At 32.4% G+C, this 7,529-nt stretch overlaps 1 protein-coding gene across 1 annotated transcript in view; it reads left to right on the top strand.

Annotated features, from left to right (window-relative positions):
- Window positions 1–3,276: 3,276 nt before the first annotated feature.
- Window positions 3,277–7,529, top strand: part of lifra (LIF receptor subunit alpha a) — a 28,970-nt gene continuing 24,717 nt past the window's right edge. Inside the window, exon 1 of the mRNA XM_048188710.1 lies at window positions 3,277–3,481. The gene's annotated coding sequence lies outside the window, so the exon portion shown is untranslated. The remainder of the gene's footprint in view (window positions 3,482–7,529) is intronic.

The following is a 7,529-nucleotide window of genomic DNA, read 5'->3' as shown; positions in this document are numbered from 1 at the left end:
AGTTTAATCAAACTTTCGTTATATAAGCACAGAGCTCCATCTACAGGATAGAAATGCTTTTAAAAGGCAAACTTTTTGACAAAAATTCTGACACCATAAAAAATGTTGTATCATAACCAGTGTTGGGTTACTTACATCTTCAAGTATTGGATTACTTACTACTAATTGCTTTGTAAATCCCATATCAACCTCGACCAGTTGAACAATACATGGATAGACACAAAACTGCACTTTTAATTCTTTCAAATAAATAATATAAAACTGAATTGACCAAAGAATTTAAATGGAGGTTACATTAAAAACAGCATTAAGCATATTGTAGCATTAAGTTTTGGTGTTAAATCCAGTATTGTTTTATATAGAACTCTTCTATGGTCTGTACAGTATTTAATTCAATTACATCAGAAGTAACTGTAGTTAAATTACAGAAGAATTAAGAGTAATCCCATAATTTACTTTTTTCAAGGGAAAATTCAATTACAGTAATTAGATTACTTAGTAATTAATTACATCCATGACTGATCATAACATAATTATAACCAAAACATGATCAACATTATGCACTCTTAACCCTTGTGCAGTCTTTGTTTGGGAAGTACACTCAGGGTCTTTGAGGTCTCCACAGACCCCAGGCAACAAATTGTAATTTTGTAACAAAATGTTTTTTTTTTAAACAAGTGTAATTTTACTCTGTTTATTACTGTTTTTAGAAGGTTTTTGAAGGATTTATCATATTTTTTAAATTTATATAAATAAATTTAAAAAATATTTTTAAAAAGATGGGCAAAAATCTTACACTAAACCATGTCAAATTATCAATGTTATCCCCATGAATTAAATTTAGAAATGTGGGTCTTTTATAAAGTGAATTTTACATAAAAAGCTGTTTTTGTATAAAAACCTATTCAACAAAATATTGATTTATTTATTTATATAAATGTAAAAGTTATGATAATACTGCACAAATATGAAGAAAAAACATTAATAAACAGAGTAAAATTAATAATAAAAAAAAAAAATTATTTTGTTACAAAATTACATTTTGTTGCCTTTGAGACCCCAAAAACCCTGAGTGTGACTTTTTTTCTACACTAACATAAAAACAAGATATCACTCTAATTTATTATTATTATTATTATTATTATTATTATTTGTAGATCTAGAAAGTGTTAACAACAGTACAAAGGTTCATGTCATTTGGACAAAGAGAATTTTTTTTTTTTTTTTTTTTTAGCAAATGTCGTTTGGGGTCTAAAAAGACCCCAAAGACCCTATAAGGGTTGAATAAATACCATCAACAAAAAGACAGAAAACAATCTCTGAATGTTTATATCAAGATTCGGATGTTACTATGTTTAAGATTTATAATATTTAGATTTAGATAATATTATGGCTATATATAAACATTCATATATTTAACAATAGCATATATTTAATAAATATTTACTATATTATAAATGTGTAGCTAATTTATAGGCCTACATCTGGGGCCTGTACCATGATGGTAGTTGAACAAACTCAGGGTTATAGGATTAGTTTCGAGTTGACAAAACCAAACCACTCCAATCCAGCTTTGTTGGTACCATGATGCTGATCATCAACTTTCTCTGTCAACTCAGGCTTTGATCCTGAGTTTGTGGAGCGCGTGCACATGAATGAGTGACATCAGTGGTGAACAGCCAATCACAGGCCTTGCAACAGAGAGAAACTCTGATTCACTTCTCGCGAGAGAGCCAGCATGATTCAAAACTCTTGCTGAAGGTTAAGAGATTAAAGAAAATTAAGAATTTAGACGCATTTACACTAAAAAAAAATACTTGTCCATGAAAGAGGACAGATAAACGAAATTATCTTGCTCTATCAGTGAAACTTGTGAAGTTATAGTTGCTTGTTAATATATAGCAATAGAGACTCATACATGTAAGGTCACGTTGTCATTTTTAAAGAGTTATCTATTGATTCTACAGCTTATATGATCTATATATATTAATAGTCATTTAAACTAAATGCTTAATAATAACTAAAATTGCTTGTGTGAAATGGATTAATAATAATATAGATCATATTCTAATTATATAAATCATAAAATAATTCTAATTATCATTAAAGACAGACAATTTTATCTTTAAATATTTGTTTTTACTATATAGTGACCTTTAATTTGGAGAAAGTGAAACTGGGGGCGTGACTTTACTGCGCTGGATGTGTCAGTGTCACTTTTCTCACATCTGATTGGTCCAATTTCAGTTTGAGATCTCTAATCCAGAACATAACCTGCCCCGGAGCAGGTTAGCCGTGGAGCGTCAGTTACCATGGCGATGAACACCGCTAAAAGCCAAGTCATTTTCATGGTACCTAAAACCCAGGATTGGAGCAAACTAATCTGAAACTTACCTGGCTAGCCAGCTAATCTGGCTTCATGGTACAGGCCCCTGTTTTTGTTCATTTTGAAATTTTTTCCCATCCAATTACAATCTTTTCTTATTTTTATTTTTTTTTAACCTGTTCCCTTTCTATTAAATAAACAAACAAACAGACAAAAACATGTACCTGTTTTTATTTTACCTCGTTTATTTTGGTTAGACCTAAAAAAAAAAAAAAAATTCTGTATTATAAGTACAAGCTGTGGTAATAGTAAATGTTTTGTCAGTCGTAAATGTTGGTGTTTGTTCACCGGTTCTTCACCCACGTCACGAATCCTCCCACGCTTTCACCATGGTCCGTCCCATCTCCATCTGCCTCCGGCCAGCAGCCTCGCCGAATAAAGCCCTAGAAAAACAAGCGGGTGCAGCTGCTGCAGCACAACTGATAAAAGATCAGAATGGGCGTGGCATGGAGAACAAAAAGTTGCCTCTGATTTGTCAGGTGTGTAGGGGCTTAATAATAATTCTCCAAATTTACCTCTTCACCGTGTGTTTTCATCTTAGTGGCTAACTTTAAATCGAAAACACCGCTGAAGGAAAACACCGATAGATTTGTCACATGGTACCTGTTACTTTTCTCAGCGCTGGTCGAGATGGACTAATCACAGTCGCTTGTGATTATCAAGAGTGGCGTTTTATTTAATAATTTTACAGAGATTACATAGATGGATATCAATATACGTGTCAAAAAAAAAAAAAAAAAATACTAAATTTAAACGATTATATTCTCTATCGTGTACAAAAGACAAAAACATGCTTAGATTTGAATGCGCAGAACGCGGCTTTGAGCCGACAGTCGCCCCCTGGAGGAAGTCTAGTGTTTGTCGCATAATGAACGCCTGGTAGAACATTCCCATCTATTTCAGAATCAGTCAGGAGCCATTTGGGTTTGGGAATCCATTCCAATCCGGCTCGGTCCATCCAGTTTCGACAATCGACATCCGCCTGGAAGGCCATGCGCTGCCGTTAAACCAAACACACTTGATCGGAGAGCAGCCGTTATTTTTATGGATATAACCGGGTGATTTCGAAGACTTTAGGATACTAAAAACATCAAGGTAACAGTGTTTGTTTTTTAACGTTAGAAATCCCCACGTTTATATGTATTAGCTTGTGACGTGTGTTATGAATAATATAACGACATATAGAAATGTTTCGCAGTGAAATTCATAACGTAACGATATTTATCAGATTAGTTAGAGTAATTTTGGTAATTCTCGACAATACCATTCCGTTTAATGCATTTTAATTTAGCCTTTTGTTGTTGTTGTTACTTTTAATAATCAAATGAGGTGAAATTAAAGTAAATCTATTCGTTTGATTGGTTAAAGTGGCTTCGTGTTGTTTTCTTTCCTGTGCCGTTTTGGTAAATTATTAATTGTAAACAGTCTTTTGGGGCGTTTCTTTATCAGTTTATATTTTAACCCAGAATACTTTGCATAGTTCATGTTACTAAAAGTACACGTTACTGTCATTAATTGCTCAAATATAAACAATAATAATGTGGGGGTTTTTTTAAGCATTGGGAAATATATGATCAGACATGTACCATGGTACTGAATGATTTACTACAAGGTAAATCAATAAGGTAGTACTTTGGTATTTTTTAGTAGTGCATCTTCACTTTTTAAATGCTATATGGTCATCAGTACCATGTGATTAATTTGATAGCATTGATGTGAATGTGACCATACAATGGTTAGTTATATTGTGAGTCAATAATTACAAGACAATTTCCACTAATGATACACCTTGTACCATTGCTTGTGTTGTCTGTATGAATCAGTGCGTAAGTTATTACACAACAATTTTGTACATATGAGGTGCTTTGAACTATGAGTAAACAGAGCCAGCAGCCCATAATTAGCAGAATTGGAGACTTGATCTTGTGGTCTTGACCATGAGACCTAAATATTCTTTCATCGTTTGCTGAGGAAGATGGAGATGTTGGGCAGAATGTTATTGACTGAGAGTCTCTGTCACCATTCACTTTCATTGCATCTTTTTTCCCTATACAATGATGTGAATGGTGACTGAAGCTGTCATTATGCCTAATATTTTTTTGAATGACACGTGAACGATGACAGGATTTTATTTCGTGTGGACAGTCCCTGTATTAATGTGATGTCTAATGAGATCTCAGTGTCCCAGATCTGTTGAGTCATTGTCTCACAACAAATTGAGTGGGTCTTATTTTAGCACACATATGTTTATTATACTCACTCGTGTATATTTAATATTTAATTCATGATGGTTTAGGTAACCCTCAGAATTTGAGTCACCCTCAGTGTTATTTTATATACTGTTATAGTATTTATAAATATTTTGTACTAGCTTTTATCTTTATATTTTCACTTTAAAGGGTTTGTTCACCCAAAAATGAAAATTTTGTGATTACTTACTCACCCTCATGTTGATCTAAAGACTTTTGTTCATCTTCGGAGCACATATGAAGATCTTTTTAATGAAATCTGAGAGCTTTCTGTCCCTCCATATTGAACAGCCTATGCAACTACCACTTTCAAGTCCCAGAAAGGCAGTAAAGACATCATTAAAGTAATCCATGTGACTCCAGTGGTTTAAAATGAATTTTATGAAGCAATGTGAGTGCTTTGTTTGTGCAAAAAAAACTCACATAATTTACTACTTTATTTATACAATATTAATCTCCAATATTTTTTCGCATCGTTCCATAAAATTGAGGTTAGACCACTGGAGTCACATGGATTATTTTAATGAAGTTTTTACTATCTTTCTGGCTTGAAATTGGGGTAGCACTTTATTTTACAGTCCTGTTCCGCATATACATACTATGTACTTATTATAGTAATTATAATAACTGCATAATAACTAGATACTAACCCTGAACCTACCCCTAATCCTAACCTTAACCCAAGTAGTTACCTTATATTGCCCTCTACTTTCCTAGGTAAGTACACTATAAGTACATGCACTGTAAAATAAAGTACAACCGAAATTGGTAGTTGCGTAGACTGTCAATGGAGGGACAGAACGCTCTCAGATTTCATCAAAAATATTTTCATTTGTGTTCTGAAGATGAACAAAAGTCTTACGTGTTTGGAACGACGTGAGGGTGAGCAAATGATGACAGAATTATCATTTTAAGTATTTGTAATTTTATGTCCTTTTGTAATTTTTACTAGGTTTTGTATTAGCTTTTTTTTTTTTTTTTTTTCAGAAAAAAAATTGAGATTGGAGGAAAAAATATTTGGCAGTGCATTTGAACGCAAAGTTTCTCAGGGGAACGCAATACATTTTCAAGAGAATGCAAAAGCATTGCAAAATAATTTTCCTACCATCTCATTTTTTTTCTTCTTCACCATGTCCCTTTAGGGTCTCTGTAATTTTCAGTTTTCGTTTTAATTTTTGTTTAATTTTTAGTCATTTTGTTTTGTGGTTGTCATTTTTATTAGTTTTTTAAAATGTTATTTAAGTTTAATTTAGTTTTTATTTATTTCCAGTTAGTGCTTCAACTTAAACGTATATCTGTTAATTGCCAAGGCAACATTTCTAATTTTGTTTAGAAATTTTAAGTTTTTTTTTTTTTTTGGTCTAATATTTATATTTTATTTCAGGCTTTTTTTTTTTCTCTAGTTTTAGTAATTTTATTACTTTTAATTCAAATTTATTTTATTTCAGTTAGTTACCAAAGCAGTATTTATAAATGTTTAGGTTTTCCATCTAATATTAGTATTTCAATTAACAAAAACTATTTCTATTAGTTTTAATTAACAATAACAACACATGGTCACCCTTGTTTACAGTTTGTAAATGTGTCTGCTTCAAGTAAACTGGTAAAACGGGAAACTGCAACTTTCTTCCTAGAGGTTTAGGTTTCTTATGAATCAGTGAGTAGTTTTGTGTGGTGTAAGTGGAAGGAAGCCATTATAGCACACTGTTCTGGACAGATTGTCATTGTTCTCAGCATGTGTAAATGTGTTGGGTGGGAAAGAGAGGAATTTGTATCTATTCATGGCTCAGAAAAAATAAACGAAAGTGATGTTGTCATGTAAGAACTCTGTCGGAGCTTTCTTGGATTCCAGAGAAATGTTCTCATCTCAAACTCTGTAGTTCCTTGTAAAATATTGGAAACTCGGCTGCAAATTATTCTCCTCCTCTTAGTTTTTCCAGCTTTAAAGTAGACACATATTTATGTTAAACTTAAATTTATGCCATTTTATTTGTTCTTTTTTTGTAGCACAACCTTTATTTATATACTCATTTAATGTTTTTAGTTTTATTTGTTATAGCCTATTTAGTGTTAATGTTATTTTAGCATTAGTATATACAATTATATAACATTTGGGGGGGGGGTAAAACAAGGTAGGTAAAAAACATGAGCATTTTAAAAGGAGAAAGTTTGTTACACAAATTTAAATCACTTTTGAAGATGTGAGTGTAAAACATCCGGCATGTTCAAAGCTATAACAACGATGACCACTCTCCCGTGTAGGAACAGTGGGGAATGCAGCTTGATATCTTGGTATTTAATATTTATATTTTATTTCAGGCTTTTTTTTTTTAGTTAATGGAAAATAATCCTGAATAGTGCACATTTGTGTTCAAATGGGCTGTGACTAAAACAAATTTAAGGATTTAAGGACTTGCGAAAATTTGTACAGTAGATGGTTGAATAATATATTTACAATCTAATTTGCTGCCTTGAGTCCCCATAATCAAGTTCACGGTTTTTGCTTTTTTTGTAAAAGCTATTGTCCCTATAAATATCATCAATATACTTGTTTTAGTAACTTTTTTGCATCACTAACTACTTTCTGTAATGGTAGCTTGACTGTAGTTTAACTAAAAATTGTGAGGAGTAGCTTGTAGCTGGTATGTTTCACAGTCTTGTCTCTAACCAAACATTAGAGTTTCACACTTCACGGAAGACCCACCGCACAGACTGCCAACACAAACGCTGGATTCCAGCGCCCTGCCGAGGTTTGGGTATGTGTGGGTTGTTATATTTGGATGATTAGAGAGAAATGATGAATCTATGAAAAACATGGTAACCTTTCAAAGTCTGTAAACATACGTTATCTCAGATGACTTCTAAGCATGACTTTATGTTGGTGATGCAAGGAA

Source organism: Megalobrama amblycephala, linkage group LG4 (assembly GCF_018812025.1).
Source record: "Megalobrama amblycephala isolate DHTTF-2021 linkage group LG4, ASM1881202v1, whole genome shotgun sequence".
Lineage (NCBI taxonomy): Eukaryota > Metazoa > Chordata > Actinopteri > Cypriniformes > Xenocyprididae > Megalobrama > Megalobrama amblycephala.
The sequence above is the reverse complement of the archived record's forward strand: the minus strand, read 5'-3'. Positions and strand labels throughout refer to the sequence as shown.